The sequence below is a fragment of the Oryctolagus cuniculus genome, chromosome 17 (assembly GCF_051225735.1).
Source record: "Oryctolagus cuniculus isolate XC-2025 breed Fujian yellow rabbit chromosome 17, ASM5122573v1, whole genome shotgun sequence".
NCBI classification, from domain to species: domain Eukaryota; kingdom Metazoa; phylum Chordata; class Mammalia; order Lagomorpha; family Leporidae; genus Oryctolagus; species Oryctolagus cuniculus.
Window position 1 is genome coordinate 66,072,766 of NC_142883.1, and position 21,280 is coordinate 66,094,045.

The window sequence follows — 21,280 nt, forward strand, 5'->3', positions numbered from 1 at the left end:
ATGCCAGTCCTAGGAGGATTATAACTATAAATAATAGTGGTGCTTGGTATTTGGATATAGTAAGTGACTTAATGTTAACTGTTATGATGAAATTAGTGGCTCCAAAAATTGATAAAACACTTCCAGGTGAAGTACAAAAATAGTAAATCACCAAAGGTCCTACATATGCTATATTATTGGCTTCAGGTGGCTAAACTGTCTATCCTGTTCCCAAACGAGCTTCTACTATAGAAAAAACATGTAGTAATGAAAATGATGGGAGTAATGAAACAAGGAAGATTATTTACTTGAGGAAATGTTATATCTGGGGCTCCGGGCATTGTAAATTTGGACAGTGTGGGTGTATTTGATTGAGTCAAGTGTGAAGACATGACATAGATGGCATTTAGTGTTTATATTTTCATATGCTTTGTAGTGAAATAAGGTGTATTTTGCCACATGTATATATTCTTTGAAAGTAGTTTTAGATTGTGGTGGTATTGCACATCCTATGTGACTTTGGAGATATGCCATCCTCAGTACTGGTTTGTGGTTATGTGTGTAGATTATAAGTGGAAATGTATGGTCATACTTGATGAGTGTCTGTTCTGCATTGACCAATGTGTCTATCCTTTTGAGAATACTATGTGGGCTTTATTAGTCAATAGAAAGTGTTGACATGAAAGGCACTTAATTCCTATTTCTTGAAATTGCTTCAGTTACTTCAGTGCCTTTGCTTGTCCACATGTGACTTTTTAAAAATAAATGTGCATACCATTTTTAAATCAGGGGAAATTATGTAACTTGCTTTTTCCATGTTCATCACCCATGATTTCCTCATTAAAGCACAAATGAACTACAGATCCAGAGTATTGTTTATGGACATACTGGAATTTATTTAAGGTGCCTTCTCTCACTGAATGCCTGAAGTCCTCACCTCTCAGATTTTCTTATTATTGTAGGTTTATGCTGAAGCTAGTATTCTTTAAACATTTCTCTAAAGAAACACAGAAATCGCATTTGTTTCTAGGGCACCACATAATGGGCAGACAGCATCCTTTGCTTATGCACATTCACAAGATGATTCCTATAGCATTGGCTATTTTTTTTAACTTTTATTTAATGAATATAAATTTCCAAAGTACGATTTATGGATTACAATGGCTTCCCCCACATACTGTCCCTCCCACCCACTACCCTCCCCTTTCCCACTCCCTCTCCCCTTCCATTCACATCAAGATTCATTTTCGATTATCTTAATATACAGAAGATCAGCTTAGTATACATTAAGTAAGGATTTCAACAGTTTGCTCCCACACAGAAACATAAAGTGAAAAATAATAGATGATTTTTTTTGACAGGCAGAGTGGACAGTGAGAGAGAGAGACAGAGACAGAGAGAAAGGTCTTCCTTTTGCCATTGGTTCACCCTCCAATGGCCGCCGCGGCCAGCGCACTGCGGCCGGTGCACCGCGCTGATCCGATGGCAGGAGCCAGGAGCCAGGTGCTTTTCCTGGTCTCCCATGGGGTGCAGGGCCCAAGCACCTGGGCCATCCTCCACTGCACTCCCTGGCCACAGCAGAGAGCTGGCCTGGAAGAGGGGCAACTGGGACAGAATCCGGCGCCCCAACCGGGACTAGAACCCGGTGTGCCGGCGCCGCTAGGCGGAGGATTAGCCTAGTGAGCCGCGGCGCCGGCCAATAGATGATTTTTTTAAATGATGATGAAATAAGATCAGACCTATTGTCATGTTTAATCCCAGTGAGAGTCAAGTTGGGAGTTGATAATTAATTTCTTTCTTTCTTTCTTTCTTTCTTTCTTTCTTTCTTTCTTTCTTTCTTTCTTTCTTTCTTTCTTTCTTTCTTTCTTTCTTTCTTTTTAACAGAGGATCAGTTTAGTATACATTAAGTAAAGATTTCAACAGTTTGCACCCCCATAGAAACACAAAGTGAAATATATTGTTTGAGTACTCGTTATAGCATTAAATCTCAATACACAGCACATTAAGGACAGAGATCCTACATGAGGAGTAAGTGCACAGTGACTCCTGTTGTTGACTTTACCAATTGACACTCCTGTCTATGGCATCAGTAGTCTCCCTATGCTCCAGTCATGAGTTTCCAAGGCTATGGAAGCCCTCTGAGTTCTCCGATTCTTATCTTGTTTAGACAAGGTCATAGTCAAAGTGGAGGTTCTCTCCTCCCTTCAGAGAAAGGTACCTCCTTCTTTGAAGACCTGTTCTTTCCACTGGGATCTCACTCGCAGAGATCTTTTGCCAGAGTGTCTTGGCTTTCCATGCCTGAAATACTCTCATGGGCTTTTCAGCCAGATCCGAATGCCTTTAGGGCTGATTCTGAGGCCAGAGTGCTATTTAGGACATCTGCCATTCTATGAGTCTGCTGAGTATCTCGCTTCCCATGTTGGATCACTCTCCCCTTTATTTATTCCATCAGTTAGTGTTAGCAGGTACTAGACTTGACTTAATGCTGCTTGTGTATTATGTTTAAACTTCATGTGGTCATGGTCATCTGCCATTTCCTTTTTGTCCTCTAGGCTTTGTTTTACTCCTGAATACCCTTCTGCAGTCCAGAATGCCAGGATCCTGCTGGTGCTGGGAGTCCTAGGGTTTCAATGTGGGAGGCCTAAGATACATGATTTCTAGTTGTTTCTCAGTGAGTCAGTGAGCCAGTCCTCCAGGTAGCTACATTGGCCTCTCTAGGACAAAGGAGTTCTAGGCAGAGCCAGCTCTGTAATCAGGCATTTTGTTCAGAGTCTGAGGCTTTCCTTGGCTTTTGTAATTCCCCATATATCCTCCTTGAAGTCCCATACTGGAAGGGTTGTCCATCCTGGTGCCATGTTGTATAATTTCTATGTGTACTGTCTCCATGAAGTGAGAACACAATGTGAGGGAATGCTCTTAAGGTAGAGGTCCATCCCTGCCAGACCCATTGGCACTTGAGATTCTAAGCTCTTTGATTTAACCAAAAGATGGCTTTTCTTCCTAGTGGACATCTTTGGAAAGAGTAGTCAGCTCCCCAGTGAGCTACATTTGCCATAGGTTGTTTAATGACATGTCCCTGGGCTTGGTGTTGCCAGGCTCCCATGGACATGTCAGTGAAGGGATTTCCTGGGTTTGTATGCCCTCAAGATTTCCTATACTGGAGTGGACAGCCAAATGGCCACTAGACCAAGGAAGTAAATGTGTGTATGTGTGTGTTTGTGTGTGCTTTACTGTGTTGTATATCTAAGTTATTTGTATATATTCACGTTCTTGTTCTACTCATGCATGTGGAATCTGATGTTTGCCTATTTTACTTATTCCTGTGGTATACATGTTTGTATGCATTTGTGTTTATATACATTTAAAGAAATAATGGTGGGCCGGTGCTGTGGCTCACTAGGCTAATCTTCCACCTTGCGGCGCCAGCACACCAGGTTCTAGTCCCGGTCGGGGCGCCAGATTCTGTCCCGGTTGCCCCTCTTCCAGGCCAGCTCTCTGCTGTGGCCAGGGAGTGCAGTGGAGGATGGTCCAAGTGCTTGGGCCCTGCACCTCATGGGAGACCAGGATAAGTACCTGGCTCCTGCCATCGGATCAGCGTGATGCGCCGGCTGCAGCGCACCGGCCATGGCGGCCATTGGAGGGTAAACCAATGGCAAAAGGAAGACCTTTCTCTCTGTTTCCCTCTTTCACTGTCCACTCTGCCTGTCAAAAAAAAAAAGAAAGAAATAATGGTGCTAATGTACTCTTTTCTCCTAGGGAGTTGAAGCATCCTAGATGCAAGAATACAACTATACAGGTAAAGGAACCATTTCCTATGTTTATAGAGTGGTACAAATAGAGAGTTAAGTATGTATCTTTAGGAGTTTGTTCAATGTTTATGCATATTTTAAAGTGTATATTTCTCCAAGAACACTATTTTAGCTATGAATAGCATACAGAACAGAAGCTGCCCATCATGGGCCAGAAGTGTGGAACCCTGGCTGGGTTGAGGTCATTGGAGCCCTTGGCTGACCATCTCCCTTCCTGTAATGGAAGCCATGGGGGCCATAAACATCCAAGGAGATCCTTGGAAGTCCTAAGGTTTCGTCAGGGCTCTATGACATGGCAGACCTGTGCCACCAGCCTATGTCACCAGAGCTCAGGCCTACAAGGACTAGCTCCAAGTCAGAACATAGCTCTCTGTGTGGGAAAATTCTCCACAGAGAGGCCTAACTTTAGTTCTGTTGGACTCTGAGTCACTCAGGCTCATGGCTGAATCAAAGGATGTGTTCTTTGGTGGAAAGAGTGACCATCTCCCCAATAAGATTCAGATTCTTGTTGTCAAGGCTATTTTGGTGGAAAGGCCCTGGTGATTGGTATGCACTAAGGGCCCCTGGAATTGGCAGTGAAGGGTTTCCAGGTGTCTTATGCTCCAAGCTTGCCAGTGAGGTGTAGAGGACCCAATGCCTCCTGGACAAATAGTCTATATACATTATGCATGTGTCTATGTTTGTCAGGTTGTGTTCCCCAGTGTTTTGTGTATAGTTATTTGTATTTGTACATTGTCTTGTTATGTGGATTTAAGATTCTTGGATTCCTTTTTTTTTGTTTCTCATTTTGGAGACATATATGTTTGCATGTATTTTTGAATGTCTACAGTTCTAGAAATATTGACAGTAGTAAATTTTTCCCATCTGCAATGTCATATCATCCCATACAGCTCCACAGTTAAAGGAACAATTGACTGTGTTTTGTAGACAAATATGAATATATACACAATTATGTACGCTTCCTCAGAGGTTTGTTCAATACATATACACATTTACAGATGTGTCTATAATGTGGATTTGTCTAGTTTTAACTTTTGTTATGGACATGATGTGAGTTTCCACCTGTCATTGTTGAAGCAAGGAAAGGTTAATGAACAGGGGACTAGGGTTGACCCATGGTCCTGACTCCTGGCTTTGTCCATGGGCAATTTATATGTGCACACACCTCCAACAGTTTTGCCAAGTGTCTTGGCCTAGGATTGGTGGACCCTAAATTAGACACTCTACTTATACTTTCCACCAGGGCTTTCAGGCCAGACATCCAGCCTCTGACCTGGTGAGGAGTATATTTCATGTGAAGTATTGTCAGAAAGGGGTGGTAACCAGCCATGGATCCTGAGTGCCTTTCCAAAGGTGGGGGAGCATATAGCATGTGGACTCCAGGTGTTTCCAAGACAGTCAGTGAGCTGGCCCTGTAGTTCTCCTGGGCAGTCTTTCTAGGACATGCTGCTTGGACCAGAAGTGGCTTTCACCAAGTGTGTAGCCTTCAGGCCTGTGCCATGTGCTGAGCTCTGAGAAGTCCCCAAGGAAACCCATTTTGGTTGCCCTGTGTTAGGACCATCCCTCCAGCCTTGTGCTCTCTGACCTGGTGCCTAGGTATACTACCTACAAGATAATCTCACCAGAATCACTGAATGAGTGAACAAATTGTGTTAGAGGCAAGCCTTCACCTACCCTTGTTGACCCCAAAGTCTTTGAGTACCATGAGTTTTTCAAACTGTGGGTATTCCTTCTAAAAATGAGTGGCCATGGTTTCTTAGGAAAGAGAGGCCAATTCTCCACTGATGTTGATGCACTGACATGCCCATGGTGATTGGTGACATCCCTGGTGAATGGAAATATCAGCAAAGGGTCTTTCCGGGTGTTTCTGACCCCCATGCTTTCCAGAACAGAAGAGGAGAGCTCAATGGCCCCTATGTGAAGAGCATGAGTGTGTCTGTGTCTGATTTTGTATGAACTCCTTGAGGGCTGTGTATATTAGTTATGTATGTCCACCGTATTGTGAAAGTCATGTACCTGGGTATTATGGATTGGTTTCTATCGGGATTTATTTCTAGGATACATATGTTTTTATGTGTTTGTGGTGTACACATTTGTAAATTAAAGGTAGTCCTGACTTCCTCCTTCCTTTGAGAGGGAAACATCCTGGAAGGAAAGATAGTGCTTTACAAGTAAGAAACAACTTTATCTTTTTTCTCTTTTAAAAAAGGTTTATGTATTTGAAAGGCAGTGCTACAGAGAAGGAGAGGTAGAGGTAGAGGGTAGAGGGTAGAGGTAGATCTTTATCTGCTGTTTTATTCCCCAGGTTGCCGCAACAGCCAGGGCTGGGTCAGGTAGAATCCAGGAGCCAGGAGTTTCATCCAGGTCTCCCATGAGGGTGTAGGGGCCCAACCACTTGGGAGCAGGCAAAGTAACAGGGAGCTGCATTAGAAGTGGAGCAGCCAGGACTTGAACCGGCACCCATATGGGATGCCAGCCCTATAGGTGGCAACAGTACCCACTACACCAGAGCGCAGCCCCACAACATTACTTTTCAAAGTATAGAGGTATTTATGAAGTTATATACATGCCTTTAAATATTCATTCAGTATTTTCACACATTTCCTTAAATACATCAAGGGAGGAATGTGTCCAAGAGAATTACTTTTGCTATGTATCCCTTGCAGGACTGAAATTCCCATTGATGAACCAGTAGTCATCCATAAATCTTGTTGAAATGAGGTCCAGGGGCTCATGGCTGATCTAGAAGCTCAGTCTGTCCCTATCTCCTGATCTTAGATTATGCATAGAAGTTCACATCCCTGTGCCCTCCAACAAGGGAGATAACCCACTCAATAGCAGAAGGTCCTTTATTAGACCCATTCTTGTGCTTCTACCTTTTTTTTTCATGCTTTATCCTCAGCCTCTGATGTGGGGATTTGTTGTCTCCCACATGTCCCTTTAGAATAGCCAATAAACCAGCCAAAGGTCCATAATATCCCTCCAAGCATATATGAGGCTTAACATGAATGGTTTTCAGCTGTTTTCCAAGGAAGTTACTTCTCTGGACTGCTGCTCACTGTGTCTAAGACTGTAGCTCCTGTTCCATCCAGTTTTATCATCACTTCTGGACCTGATGCCTCAGAACTATCTGCATCATATGCAAGTGCATCAGGAGGCCAGCCCAGTGCCTCCACTGCATTCCATGCCTGTGTTTCTGAAGTCACAGTTATACACCATGTCATCCATGAATCTTGCCAACTGGTGCCTGGAATGTTTGGGGTCAGTTCACCCCTACATGCTTGCAGGGTAACAGAAGCTTGAAGAGCCTGTATGGTATCAATCTTGTCTTTTGCTATCAAGGGATGCCCATGTGTGTGTATATGTGTGGGGAGGCGGGGTTAAGATGCAGCTCTGAGGGTTAATGTTTTGGCATCATAGGATATGTTGCCACCACCAACACTGGTATCTCATATGGCCACCAGTTTATGACCTGCTGCTCCACCTCTGATCTAGCACCTTGCTCATGCACCTGGGAAAGCAGTGGAAGATGGCCCAAGTGCCTGGCCCCCTACACCCATGTGGGAGGTCCAGATGAAGCTCCTGGCTTCTGTCTTTCCCAGTCCCAGTCCCAGCTATTGTGGCCATTTAGAGAGTGAACCAGCAGTGAATGGGATCTCTCTCTCTCTTTCTCTTTCTCTCTCTTTGTAACTCTGCCTTTCAAATAAATAAATAAATAAATCTTGAAAATAATGATGCAACTGTGGGCCTGGCTCAACCATTCTACCATGGGGTATACATAGATAGTGAGCAGTAGAACATCCCCAGGCTACAGGAAGCCAGAAGATCATTCATGAACTCCTGGTATGTGAGTATATGATCAACATTGTATTGCCCAAGCCACCCAGTCTGTAGTCTCTCTCTCTCTCTCTCTCTCTCTCTCTCTCTCTCTGTATGTGTGTGTGTGTGTGTGTGTGTGTGTGTGTGCATGTGTGTATGTGTGTACATCTTTAATTGATCAAGAATTGGATTCATGATATTTTATGCATGACAGGTTTTTATTCTGGCACATGAAATTTTTTACATCAGCACAGAAATTTCAAAGAATTCTTTTGTTTTGAGAGTTTATTTCCAAGATAATGCATTTAAAGACAACAAAGGAGAAATCAATAAGGGTGATCCTGGGCAATTCTGTTTCAAACACAAGAGTTCATGGTAAGCCTGATGTATACGCTTGAATTTGTCAAAACTTATTTCTGCTGGAGTTGTGGGCCTAGGTGAATCTGAACTTTTGTGTACCTGTTTAATAGTCTAAGGGATTCAAATGCATATCAATCACTAATTAACTAAAAAAATTTGGTGTCTGAAATCAAATTTTTCTGAAATAAGGTTGATGTTAAAGTAAAGTGGAAGTTTTTAATTCTAAACTCAAATGACACAAATTTAAATAAGGAAAAAAACTCCTAAACTTGCTGATTCAAAGAAATCAAAAGAATCTAAAACTTAATGATCCCATGAATGAAATGGTGACCCATAAGAAAAGGCTAACTAGTCACACTGAGAAAATAATTCTGTAGACATTGAAAATAACTCCATAATCTCAGAGATACTAATACTGACCCTCCATATAAAGGGAATAAATCAAGATTCACAAAGTTTGGGGACATTTTCCCTTATATATCAGGCCTTTCTATAAAGTACAAATAATCAGGTTAAGTTGAAAGAGGGGTTTTCAGAGATCTGAGATGGACCCTATGATCACTTCCAGAGGAAGGAACTGATGTGAGACAAAATGCCTAGAAAGTCATTACTGTAAGGACAGAGTGAAACAGCTAACCTGGCAGTGACTTTCTTCAGTGAAGACCAAACTAGATTCCTCTTGAGGCATTAATGGTGATGGGATTCACTAGGGTGACTGCTCTCTGGTCATTTTAAGTTCTACATTTGCTAAAGGTGTTTTCTTATAATGGATTTTCTTTGACATAAAAGCATGTGAAAATCACTAGTACTGGGTGACAAGAATTTAATGTCAAATCTAGCAGAGGACTGGTGAGGAGGGATGTTTCTGAAGTTGTCTCCTCCTGTATGCTTCAAGTTTCCGATGGCTTGGGAAACTCCAGCTCCTCTGCGTCCCAGTACTCCACACCAAAATCATCCAAGGAGCTAAAAATGTCTGCAAAAATGACATGGGTGCAGGGATCAGTGGGAGAGACAAGGATGATGTAGGGGTAGGGACAATGGGATGGGTGTGCAGTACTCAAAAGCCCTTAGAGGTAACCCTAGGTCCTGATATGCACAGCAGTCAGGGCCATGTTGCACTGAGGCCCATTTGTTTGGGGTATGGATGTCCTATAATTACGAATTCCCATTGAGCATTCACCTGGGCATCCTTCAGGGGACTGGCCACTTTGGCAGTGAACCTGGGTCTTGTGAGGAGCAGGAGGTCTTATGACACAGAATGGGAGTCCTGACCCTGCCTTTTCAGTCCTTACCCCACAGGTCCAAGGCCTGTGACCTGCATGTTAATTATGGACAACTGCACAGAGCTCTTTGGTTTCCTTCCCTAATCTGCGGAAGTTCTTTCTATCCTCCATGTAGAAGTCATCTTGGAGATTTTATTGGCAAAGAATTATTTTGTGGCATTAAAACCCAACCATTATTGCTTTGGTATATTTCAGCATGGAAAAAGTGATGGATGACATTTCTTTTGAAAGAGTTGTATATCCAGTGTGTATTTGTAATTGAAGTATAAAATCAGTGCAAATGAGCACACTGGGGACTTGTTGCCCTGCTCCTGCCACTCTTCAAAGTGAGCTTTGCCTTATTTGCTGACAATTAAGTTTGCCAGGAAGATAGAAGGCTTTATAACCACAAAAATAAAATAATCAGCATGTTAAAAAGCCTCTATCCTCAGCCTCTGAGAAAGGAGGCTGAGGGCCCCAAAAGGTCTGGACAAATCCCCACAGCTCTTGCATTCTGTGTGAGCTCTTTTGTGATATCAGGATGGGATGGGTAGCCACAAAGATACAAAGGTGGGTGTACTGGGCTCTCTTCCTGGTGTGAGAAGGCACTCAAAGTTTCCTCTTTCTGTCTTGCCTCTTCCTAATCATCCTGAGTTGGATGTGGTCAGGGGCAACCCCCTGTGTTTCCCCACACCAGTGAGGCTCCTTGTTGACTTCAGGATGGGCAGGTAGGGATGCATCTTGTAGAGGGAGATGTTCAACAGCTATGGCGGCTCTTCCCATTAACAACACAACTAACAGACCCCTCCAAAGTCATTTGCCTGCCAATCCTGCTAACACCTCCAGCCTTCCCTTCAGATGAAAGCAAGTCCTCCTAGCAGCTCTAGGAGCTTCCATGGAATGGGGATGTGCTCCATGGAACCACCTCAGGGTACATTCTTCACTAACCTGTGTGGATCCTGAAAATCCATTCATCTCCACTCTCCAGGTCAAGCTCGATGGCAGCCTCTCCACTTCTGGGCTCCATTTTGTTGTCATCCCTGAGGTGTCACAAAGAATGTGAAGCAATGGAGTCTATGCCCTGATTTCCCTGACCCCTGTCTACCTGCTTCAGACTCACAGTTCCTGTGCTTCTTTGTCTAGCTCCTCCATGTCCTGAAGGCTTTGACTGTAGTTAACATCAAGGGAACATGTGGACAGCTGGAAGGAGACCAGAGTGAGTTTCCTGAAGCAGGCATTGCAGGAAAAGACCTGTCTGACTTGTCTTGGTAGACACTAAGGACAGATTCAGACTTCCCTGGAGTCATCCCTCCCACCAAGTTTGGGACCCAGCTTGCCTGTCCCCAGGCCAGTTCCCTGTGTGGGCCAGCCAGGTTGCTCAGCACCATTTCATAGGGCAGTCTGGGGGCAGGAGTGATGACAAGGCTGATCAAATGGGGGGGGCTATAGAGAGATTGGATCAGCATCCACACTGCTATTATATCAATTGCCTGGATGACACCAGGTCCTTCAGGATGAGAATCATCAACTCTGTTGAAGAGGGAATGAGGGAGACAAAGGAATAGGAGCTTTTGAGCAAGAAAGCCAAAGAATCAGAAAGCGATGAATGTGGAAATCACTTACACCCAGATCGCTGCTCCCAAGAGAAAGTTCAGATGCTCCCTTGTAGCCTTCTGATTGCACAGGAGCAGGGAGTGATGAGGTTGCCAGAGAGAAGGAAAGGGAGGAGTTAGACTTGAGGTGAGGACTTGGACCCCTGCTGCTAGTTGGATGATGTAGGCCAACCTTCGGACCCTCTTGGAGCTCCGTCTCTACACCCCTGTTGCAGGGCTTGGGTGGCTTCACCTTTGTAATGAGAGGATCTCTGAACTTTGACCTCTTCTTTCAGCCCTCAGATTCCCATAAAAGTGGCTAGGAAGTGTCACCTTGTTCCTCCCTTAGGTAGCCATGGTCCCTGTGTCAACCTGTGTAACACATTGTTTTCCATCTTTCATGTTTCCCCAATTTTGTCTCATAATTATTGTCCATTCCTTTTGTTCTGGTCAACCTCCACCAATCATATTATTGTCTGTGATGGGAGCTTTGGAGCCCAAGATAATGATATACTGCCACCTGAGGCTGGCATTGTGGTACAGCAGTTTAAAGTGCCACCTGTGGTGACTGCCCCATAGGATCACTGGTTGGTGTCCCTGGTTCTCCACTTCTGATCCAGTTCCCTGCTAATATGCCTTGGAAAGCAGTATAAGATGGCTCGTGCTTGGGACCCTGCCTGCTGTTTGGGAGACTCTGATGGAGTTTCAGAATCCTGGCTCAGCCTGGCCCAGCCTGGTCATTGAGGTCATGTAGGGACTGAAACATTGGATGGAAGATGTATTTTTGCCCCCCCCCAGTCTGTAATTCTGCATTTCAAATAAACAAATCTTTTAAAAATCTATTACCATGCACGGCAATATACCAAGACCACTGTTTATATGGGGAGTGAGTGCATTGGTCTCCTGTTGGGCCCTGGAAAGGTAACAAGCACCCACACCATGTATCTGGGTTAACCTTGTGGAGTTTGGAAATATTTAATCATCAGTGCAATACTATGTTACCTGACCCATTTGAAAAGATGCCCCAATAAGGAGTGGAAATTTAATTTGTTCAAATTCTGGTAGTCTGCCAAGGAAGCAACAGAGACTCCATAGCAGGTGTATTCTTGGCCATATCAATAAATGGGACTTTCTAGAGTTTTCACTGAGCAGTGGATGGCCTGGGAAGTAGGACTCCTGGCATGCCTGAGGACATGGAATCTGCTGGGTATGACTAGAAGGTGAACAAGGCAGCTTGGTGTGTTTGGAGCAGTGCATCTGAGGGGAAAAGTGACACACAGCCCTGGTGCCGAGAGACCATCCACTGAGACCAGTACATTCCAAGGGATGAGGTCAGCAGAACCATGAGGGCCAGTGTGTACTTCCAGTCCAGAATCCCCTAAGACACATCCACTGGGAAGCCTGTACAGCTATGCAGTATCTCCAGTAGCAACTGGATAACAGCCTGTCACAAAGCCTACTCCAGACTTGGGTGAGATGGAGAATCCAAGATGAACTCAGACTAATGCTTTGCCCTCACAATTCTAAGTTGCAGGGGCCTCCCCAGTCAACTCAGAGGAAGTATTCTTTAACTTGGCCAACCCTGGGAGTGAGAGAGACTGGGATTGTAAACTGGAAGTAGGCAGTGAGGATAGAGCACACAAGAATTGTTCTATCTACTGGCTGTACAGAGGGGGAGGGTCCACTACTCACTATCACCTGGCACTTGCTACAAGGACTGTGTGAGTACAGGCCAGTGTGTGTGAGAGATGGTGTCCCACTGTATTCCATGGCCTTCTGCCTTCTGCCAAGTGAGTTGAGGATGCAACAAAGAGCCCTTCCTCAGACACATCTTGGTCTTTCACCTGCCAACCTTGATAAGAAAGAAATTTCTGTTTCTAATTCATTAGAGAATCTTAGGTATTGTGTTGCAACCTAAAATGGACTAACATAATGGTCAACACACAACTCAAACATCTCTTGTACTCTATATGCAGGCAGTGCTATCCTATCACAATGCAGGGGATTTGATCTTTGCAATGGTAAAGCCAGGGATGGTCAGTATTAAGCAAGTGTGAACATTTAAATAGTCAAGCAAGAAATGATTGTTAAAAATTCAGCTTGCTCCAATCTCATGGGCATAAAATGTCTTCCTGCTCCACAATTAATATAAAAATAACAAATCAGATGTCTACATACAATGCCTTTTTTTTCCTCTTGAGTTAATATGTCCTCTTAGGAGTCCAAAGCAGCAGATAATCCAATCGTTCCCCTAATTTGACTCTCTGGGATTTGTGGGTATTGCTCCTACCTGAAGAGGCTTCATCCTCACTGTTGGAATCAGAAATGCTCTGCAAGACCCAATCTTAAGAGACACAAACACCGACAATAAATGTTGACAGAGAGTCTTTCCTATTCCTCCCCTCAACCTGAGCACATCCTGGATTGCTCAACATGAACCTGCCCCTTCCTCTGTGCTCTCAGACCCTTCCTTGGCTCTGTGGACCTGACCTTCAGGCAGACATTGACCACAGCTTCCAGCCTTCCAGTGAGGGAGAGGAGCTGAAGGCACCACCTCTCAACATCTCACTTTCCCTAATACACTGAATGATGATACCTCCAGCCTGCATCTGAAAACCCCAAATCCCAGCCATGATGTGCATGCTCTGAGTTGTATGAGCTGGAGAATGGACCTGTCCCAGGCTAAGAGAGAACATTCTGTGAGCAGCTGGAACAAATTGTGCAGGAAGAACACTTTTTTCAGTAGCTCATTCTGGTTGCACCTGACTTGGGTCAGAGCCTGGACAGGTAATCAGCCTGGTGTATAGTCCAACAGTGTCTGCAAAGTGAGGAATAAAACTTTCCATCCCTGTGCTTGATCCCAGACCAGGGATATATTCCTCAGTCTGCCTATGGGTCCCTAGAAGGACAGCCAAGAGCCAGGCTGTGGGATGGCAATGTCTGAGGAAGACAGACCAGCTCTGGCCAGGCTTCCTGTACACAAGATTAGAAGAACACAGATGGACTTTGGCCCTGGGAACTCTAGGACTTTCCAGTGCTTCTAAATTACAGAGGAGCAGCAAGGGCACATAAACCCCATCACTGTGCTGAGCTTGCCCTGTGCTGGTGCCCATGCCCCTCCCCACATGTCCTCTTACTGCAGTGTGCTGCAGCTCTGATGGCCCTGAGGTGGGATGGGCCCTCCAGATTCTATGCTTCTGCATAGATAATAATTGTGAGGTGATTTCCAAAATCCTGTTCCCTGTTCAGGCCCCAAAGGATCAGACCTGGGATCCTCTCTTTATCTGGCATGAACCTCATCTCTGGTGAGTCATGCCCTGCCCTTCTGGGGAGAGAAGTAGAGACATGGCTCCTATTATCTTACCCTCAGTAAGTTCTCTGTGTCTTTTCCATCATGAAATGAAGATGGAAGACACTGACATTGGAAGGACCTCCTCTTACCAAGCCATTACGAAGACATCTGGACAGTGCTCAAGCTAGCATCAAGGATGTGTCCTGCTCATTTTCACTCAGAATAGGGAAATCCTCTTCCTTCTATTTTTCCCAAGTGATGCTGCTGAACTGATTCTCCTGGTCATTAAATCATGGGATCCCTGCTGCCTGCCATGGCGTGAATGTCCTAGTATCTTCCTTCTGCCTCTAAACTTGCCCTCTGCCAGGGACCAGCCCAAGCTGTGCTCTGCTCTTTCGCATAGAGTGCATGGGGAAGCTTCCTTCAATGCATCATAGACTCGCTGTTGGCCACAGTTTTTTTTTTTTTTTCTTTTTAGCCCTCCCAGCAGTGTGACCCTTCAGAACCATGGGGGCACAGTGATCTAGAGATGAAAGATTATAAGTAAATATTTTTGGGGTAGATAATCTGTGGGTTACACTAGTAAATGTTTGTCAGAGAAGCAGTCTCAGTACTTTGTGGGAAACATCTTGACAGTTAGAGACCATCTAATTCTATGAAAATGCAATGCTGTTCCCCAGAAAGCATTCTCCCAAAGGAATCCCACAGTATCCTTTGTTTCCTTTTGTGTTCATATGGACCTCACACCACAACCTTGAATTCTTTCCTTGGAAATGCCTTCTGAAGAAATCTGGAACCGATTTCCACTGGGAGGCTCAGAAGGAATATTGTGGGGTCCTTCAGACCCAGGACTGAGTTGACATTTTCCCACCTTGCAGTGCACAGGCACCCAAGGGCCCTCCGAAAAGGAAGCCAAGAGTCCCCTTTGGCAGTCAAATCTTAACCCCAACTAATTTGTCCCTGAATTTTGCCACATTTCTTACATAGCACACAGATACCATGGTTAGGCTAATGGATGACATCTTAGCAGCATGAATTGAAGGACAACGTTAGGTCTCAGAATTCCTCCACATCTATCTGATGGCTCCTCTTTCCCATATTTCTACCAGAATTGTGGGTTGTACAGATAAATTCAGAGGCTATCTTTCCCAGAGAAGACTCATGAATGGGGAAGTGTGAAAAGGGAAATATGTTGAGCAAGCTAGCAACACAAGGCAAGAGGCCTCCTGAGGAGTGAGATTTATTATTGCCTCGTGGTGCTGCTGGTATATTCCCTGTGCTTCTGAAACATTGTTTTGTCCTTATACAGCTAGGTGAACATTGCTCTGGGTTTGCTGGGATGTTTTCCTAGATAAACTGATGTGAATGACCAAGATCTATTAGGTATATAAGGAACAGCACCCAGTGAAGTATACAATTCCACTCTTGTTTATATACATGTTCCTGTAACCATGCAGCAATACCTATATGATTGCTTTTTTATTGAGATATTGATAGTGACTTCAGAGGAACATAACTAGGGTAATACGCACAAACTGCCAAAGTCATACACTCAGAATTATGTCACATGGATACTTACATAGAAAATTACCACTCCCATGCACAAGCCAGTATCTTCCTGGGACACCAGTAAATGATCATTACCATTCATCAGGAAATTACCAGACTCCAGTCCTCTTTTATAGCAGGAATTGGGCATCAGGTGCCCTTCCACACTAAAGCCCCCAAGATAGTCCCATCTGTGCTATCATCAGGACTATTCATACTACAGTGAGTAAGTGATTCCAGAATACATACCACTTGCTGTTCTTATTGAGATCACCTGTAATTAGAAAACGGCACCATGAGGATCAGGTCAATCTGTTTGCCCTTTGCACATTTCTTTAATTCCCTTAGTAACATTGGGAAACCATGTATGAGAGAGTGGTCATATAAGGGAATCCAAAGACATGAGCAGAGCAGTGATACTCATGCCAACAGACATGAGCTCTTCATGGGGGACGTGTCTCTCCAGTCTACTTTGTTTGGAAATTATAAATTTTTTTGAAGGATGAGTAAATCCTGCTGAGAGAAGCTTGCTATGGTCCAGCCCTGGCAGTAATTTTTTTTCACTGTGTCCAGAGTCAGCTTTCTATTTGTGTAAACTCTCCCTTTCAGTTACCCTCACTGGGCACAGGGTATATCATGGACCCTCTCCAAATTCAGATTTTGCTCCTCTCTATATGATTGAGAAAGAAAGAAGCCAAGGAAGGAGGATTTCTATTTTAGTGGAAGGCAGGTAACCTTACCTCAGTATACTCCGGAGTTTCTTTATCCTTCGTGTCACCAGGAAGCTCCTCCCATGCATCCTCAAGGGGCACTAAAAAGACATATGGTGACTGTCAGTATATTGGTGCATCAGGGAGCATTGGTGGACATGGGCATGGGGTGATGGTTAAGGCGAAGGAAAAGAATGTGAAAGACATGAGAAACAGAGCCTTAAGCTTTTGAGCTCAAGGCAGCTTTATTCATTGAAACTATTTGGGGTAAATATCACCATGGTTGCTGTATTTCAGTAAGAGTTCTAGGATGACTCCTGCCCACTGAAAAGCCAAGCTAAACTGCTACTGTTGATCTCCCAAGGTCACTTCTACTCAGGGATCAACATCTGTTTATTTTATTTGAGTATGTCATTCCTTTATGAGCTTCTGAACTTAATTAAAAGCAACCTTTAGTGGGAGAAGAACTCAGTTGTAGGCAAAGCATCATGTTCATTTATTGCCAATCCCTAGGTATCAGCACAAGTCAATAAAGAAGATTTTCAAATCCTGAAATTCTACCATTTAAAAATGAGCACCAGTCATTATGTTGAAACTTTTCTCCTGACCTCATTGTTTTTATTACTATAATGGTATATAGTTACGGATTGTAGCATAAGAATTCATTGTATGCAGACAGTGTGTGATGATCAAATCATGTTGACATTTTCCAGCTCTCTCTCTCTCTATGTATATGCATGCCATGGAATTGTAACCTACCCTTCAGACACTCATGGGGCAAGGGTTGAATGAGCTCACTTACATAATGTGAAGAGGGTGATCAGGTTCTTTGTATTTTTTTTTATTTTGTTTTTGTTTTTTAGAATTGAACCTTCAGTTGTGCATTTGGGAACACATTTTTCATGGAAATATGTACACATATACACATGCAAGCACTTTAAATGACATACACACTCACTCATTAAAAACTTCACCATACTGATGGACGGATACCCACTCCATCTGAATGACATAGACACTTCCAGGGCCTATCTTAGATTCCTGTAGCTATGGGCTAGTCTATCCGTTTCTTTCACCACACCCCCAATCTTATTAATCTACCAGGAAACTGGAATCAGGTTGCATGTCCAGAAGAATACAGGCAGGAAGATCCCACTTTCTCATCACTTCAGTTTTTGTTCAGCAACTGAGGCATTCTAGAATACTTACAATTTTCACTGGATCTTGAGTCCACCTGCAGTCAGAGAAAGGAAGTCACTATAAGAGCAGATACTGTTTGCACAGGTCTCTTCTGTTGCTGACTTTGGGAAACTTGATGGTATACCGTACATAAGGCAATTGCCCCCAAATAAAGCATAGATGACAGTCGTGTGCAAGATGTGAGCTTTTCACAGAAAATAAGCCCTGATGCTGCCAGTTCCCTGCTCATGTACCTGGAAAGGCAGTGGAGGATGGCCCAAGTATTTGAATACACACCAACCCATGGGAGACCCAGATGGAGTTCCTGGCTCCTGGCTTCCACATGGTCCAGCCCTGGCTATTATAGCCATTTAGGAAGTTAACCAGAGGATTTAAGATCTTTCACTGTCTCTCTGTCTTTCTGCCTTTCAAATAAAGAATAATTCTTTAAAATAAATAAGTGAAAAATTTAACATATGCAAAACAGCTATTGTGGAAAATGCCCAATACCACATACCTTGTAACTGTTGCTGTCATTTAATGAAGACTCTCTTGAGTCATGTCTCACTTTATAATAGACATGCACTGGATGTTCCCCCAACAAATAAATTGTGGAAGGCATCTGCAATGTATGTGTTCAGATTTTTATATTTGAAAAAAAAAAAAAAACATTGACTGGGCCCATTGCTTTGTCACAGTGAACTGAACTGCTGCCTGCACTGCCAACAGTCCATATTGAAGTGCCAGTTTGAGTCCTGGTGGCTGGGTTTCCAATATGATGTCATGCTATTGTGCCTGAGAAGGCAGTGGAGAATGGCCCAAATACTTGGGCCCATATAACCCCTGTGGGAGGTCTGGATAAAGCACTGGACTCCTGACTTTGGGCTGGACCATCCTGCCTTTTGCAAGCATCTGGGGAGTGAACTAATAGATGGAAGATCTTTCACTCCCTTCCCTCTCTCAGTGTAACTCTGCCTTTCAAATAAATAAGAATAGTGATTGTATACAAATGACATTTCTGACCAAAAACCATAGTCATACCTTGCCAAGAGGTGTGGCCTCCTCATCTGCTCCGTCTCTCCTTATCTCTTCCACCAGGTGCTCAGGGGCAGCTAAGAGAACCATAGGATACCTGTCAGGTGTTGTGGATGAGTTAGGCAGGGAGACTTGATTGCTGTGGACATGGGACTAGGTTATGTGGGGGTGTTGGTGAGCAGTGAACAATGTCAAGAGTTCTGTACTGCACTAAGTAACAGAGCAAGAAAAAGACAAGCCAGCCCTGTACCCACAAGTAGCAGGAAGGGCACGTTATGTGGGCTTGGAACTGCACATGTGCCAATGCTGGGCCATCCACCTTAGTGAATGAAAAAGCCCAAGAAGAAGAGCAGAAAATAAATGAGAAGGGGAATTTTGGCTTTCTTACTACTAGCAACCAAATGATTATGAAGCAGTCAGTTTAGCAATAGGCGAATGTTATAGTGCACTGATTCCTTGATGATGTCTCATCATTGCTCCTGACCATTTTGTAGGCCATTTAAATCCCCACTTCTATATGTGTTTCAAGATCATTTACCTCTATGAATCTACATAAGCAGTATTACATTTGCCATTACCCATTCAGGTATTTTTAAATTGCTGTGGGCAAGTAGACATTTATTATTGTATATTATTTCAGTGGCATGAATTACTTGGCTGTGGTGTGTAAGCACAACACCTGTGTACCCCAACAGTTGTCACAATATCCAATCTAATCTCTGCATCTATAAAAGAAGAAATGTAACTCCCCCTCTTTCCATCCCCAACTAATCTGTACTTCCAGCCCCTTTGAATTTGCCTATTGTATACATGTCATTGTAATGGAAACATGCAGTGTTTGTCTTTCTGTATCCACCTTATTTCAGTAAGTGTCATGTGTTACCATGTCCATCCATGGTGTGATATAAAGCTTTAATTCATTTTTACATATTATAACGATTCCACTGTGTTCATATACCACATTGTCATTACTCCTCCATTTGTTTGTAAATACTGGGAAATAATCCAGTTTTTTTTTTGTTTCTACTCTCTGCTTGCTGTGAACACTGAGGTACAGAGATACCTGCTTCATCTTCTGCTATCTACTTCTTGGTGATACACAATGGTGTTATAGAAAGGGAGAGACAAACCTCAAAAAGGCACAACTTAGATGTATCAAGCTGCCACCCTGAAATTTCTGCCTGCAGTTGACAGATGCAGAGAAGTACAGCTGAAATCAGCATAGTTGAAGCAGGGGTCACTGGAACCTGTTGCTCACAGAAACACATAAATGGGAATGTGGATGGCTGAGTGCACCTACTTGAGAACAATTCCAGTGGGGTTCCAATCTCACAGGGGTCACCACACTTCCATATGTTTGTGCTCCACAAGTCCACCAGATTCTCAAGGTGAAACTCAATTGAAAATCCCTTGTTGGCACAGGATAGCGTGAAAATGCCCTTTTGGAAATACTCAGGTGGAAAAGTGACCATTGTGAAATATACCTAGGGTGTCCTTCATAACAAAGTCACATCCTCCAAAGGAAACCATCAGGACCTTACAAGACCTGTAAAGGGGGCATCCAGACAACTCTAGTCCCTTCTAGTTTTACTAAAATAAATAGGGAGAATAGGAGGCTAGGGAATAGTTTGAGAGATAAAAGTTCAAGGATTCAGGTTGACTTAAAAATGAGTTGAAGAGGACAGAGGCAAGGTGGCGGAATAGGAAGGGAGCACACTGATAGTCCGGGGAGAGATAGTTTAATAAAAGTGGAGATACTGCAGGTTCAAGGAAGAGTAGGGGAGGAAACAGCAGAAGAAACTCTTCCAGAATGCGTGATTCACAGCGGACCTGCGTGGAGAGCGTGGGAGCCCACAGTTCGGGACACCAGCGGCAGACTCAACACACCAGCGCTGGAACGCGAGGTGAGCCGAACCTCAATAGCCCGAGACACCGGCAGGCAAGCGGAGAGAGGAGACTAGAGGGAACGACCCCTGGGGGGGGGGAAGTTCACCAGGCTAACTGGAAGAGAGAGAGAGAAAAAAAAAAGGTGACTGGTACGGACACGGGTTTCTCTCTCTCCGCTCACCTCTCAAGGGCGAGCAAGACAAAGAGCAGGCACCATCTTGGACATACGTCATAAGAAGAGCAGCCTCAGGTCTGCACCAGCCCTGAGCCTAGCAGAAAAACCTGACTCTGGGCGGGGCGAATTAACAGAGATTAGGACCTAGTAAATTTGTGGTGCTACTGAACTGAGACTGTGAAAAAAGAGACGGTGGGGGAGAGAACTCACGGAATTCATGTGAGTACTCTCCAGAGACGCTACAATTCCGTAACTGTGGCAACCCAGTGGGAGACTGAAGGAGAATTTGAGCCCACTCTGAGGGCAGAACAGATTCCCTGTGTGGTGCTTGGGAAAGAGCTTCTGATCTCTGGCTCCTGTGGGTATATCATTTGCCTGCTAACTACCTCCAACTTCGTTCAGCTGTGCAGAATTACTTCCCTTTTGAATCAAAAAAAGAAAGAGAGAGAGATTTACCACGCCTAACCTGGGAGTGTCACCTTTGGCACACCAAACAGAGCTCTCAGGCCACACCCATCTCAAGCCCTAAGGCTCCATCAAAAACAGATAGTCCACTTAATCTAGAGTCATAGTATAACAAGAAAAAGCACCACAGTGAAGAAACCAAATATCTCCAATATGCCAAATAACAAA

At 44.0% G+C, this 21,280-nt stretch overlaps 1 protein-coding gene across 1 annotated transcript in view; it reads left to right on the plus strand.

Annotated features, from left to right (window-relative positions):
* The window catches only part of LOC103346317 (deoxyhypusine hydroxylase), a 57,168-nt gene that overhangs the window by 16,015 nt on the left and 19,873 nt on the right, over positions 1–21,280 (plus strand). Inside the window, 1 exon segment of the mRNA XM_089317027.1 lies at positions 3,736–3,775. The gene's annotated coding sequence lies outside the window, so the exon portion shown is untranslated.